This window comes from Nannospalax galili, unplaced genomic scaffold (genome assembly GCF_000622305.1).
Source record: "Nannospalax galili isolate Female #2095 unplaced genomic scaffold, S.galili_v1.0 scaffold281, whole genome shotgun sequence".
Classification (NCBI taxonomy): domain Eukaryota; kingdom Metazoa; phylum Chordata; class Mammalia; order Rodentia; family Spalacidae; genus Nannospalax; species Nannospalax galili.
In genome coordinates, this window is record NW_008349068.1 from 3691599 (window position 1) to 3693185 (window position 1587).

At 45.6% G+C, this 1587-nt stretch overlaps 1 pseudogene; it reads right to left on the reverse strand.

The window, feature by feature from the left end:
* Positions 1-373: 373 nt before the first annotated feature.
* Positions 374-1064, reverse strand: LOC115072552 (annotated as a pseudogene).
* Positions 1065-1587: the final 523 nt, after the last annotated feature.

Sequence of the window (1587 nt, forward strand, 5' to 3'; positions counted from 1 at the left end):
CTTGTCAACAAGTGCCTTTACTGACTGAACCACCTTGCTGGCTCCCTTTGTCCCTTTCCTTTTAAAAACAGAGGTCCGGCTGGGCAAGGTGGCCCATGCCTTTACTCCCAGTAGTGGCAGAGGCAGGTGGATAATCCAGGCCAGCCTGGTCTACATAATGAGTTTCAGGCAAGCTGGGGCTACAGGGAGACCAAACAAACAAACAAACAAACAAACAAACAAACGAGATCAGATTCGTTTTACCTGTGATCAACCTAGTACTGTTGGATCCTAACATTAAAATAGCAAACAGATTTTTTAAAAAAGAAGACAGGAGGCTTGCACCACATTCTGCATCCTATTATGAGACTACAGTGAGATGTGGCTGCAGATCCTACTGGGATTCCTCATTGTGGGGTCTTTGGATGGCCTCAGCTAGGCTCATTGAAATGTCAGTCATCTGAATCTTGGATCAGTGTTTCGTTTTGTTCTTTCATGGAATTGAGTTGGTGACAACAGCCTCAAAGCCAGCATTAATTATTCTGGAAATAGCTGGCCCAGAGAAGATTCATGGATAACGATAGCACAAACTTTAGTGGCTCCAGCTGAGTAGAGTATCTGCAGTGAAACAGATGGTCTCACTCATCAGCCACATCATCCAGAAGGATGACCACTCCATTCTTCATGTCGCCTACCAGAGCCTTTCAGTTCACTTCATATACTTTCTCTTTCCTTGAATCAAAGCAAATTCCACATTCAAACTGTCAGCAATTGTCTGACCCCCTTAAGTATCCCCTAGCATCTGAGGAAATGATGATACAAGTTGACCACCTGGTGATGTTTTCCTCATCCACAGGTACATCAAAGAATTCCTGAATCTGAGAGGCAAACTGGGCTACAGTGAGGATGGGATCGGCCCCAGCGGCAACAGATTGTTGACCACAAGTTTCATCAAAATTGGGTCATGTTGCTGGGCTTATGAGAAACGAGATCGCTGCAGTCACCCTGGAGGATGACATAGTCTTGCATGCACTGATAAAGGTGAGCAGCTCCATCAGGTTAATTTCCCCACAGCCACGTGGCATGTGGGTATAGACATGTTCTCTCTCACACTTTCACCTGGTTGCTGAACTTCTTGACAGCCATCTTGCCCAGCTCCAGTCCCAAGAAGATCGACCACACACTGGGACAGGGTTGGTGAGAACTGCCATAGAAGAGCACCATGTTGGATTGGGGACACTGTACCGAGCTTTGAGCTTTGCTCTGCAGAGGAGAAAGCAGCACCAAGGGCAGCCGCTGTCACCGCCAGATGCCGAGAACTGATTTGTCCTCTTTTCATCGCCCTTTTTGAATTCGTTTACACTTTCTTAGGGTAGAGTTGGCCATTCTTCGCTGCTGTTCACTGCCTTTTCACTTAAACTCACCTTTCTCTTGGGCACCTTTTATTTATTCTTTTGTGTGCTGGGGGGTTACAGGCTTCAGAGCACTGAGACCTATCTACTTAATTTTTTTCTCCTACAGCCAGAGTTTTAATCCACAGCTCTGTGCATGCTATGCAGATATTTTACCATTGAGTTATACTGCCAATTCTTGTTCTATTGTTTATTT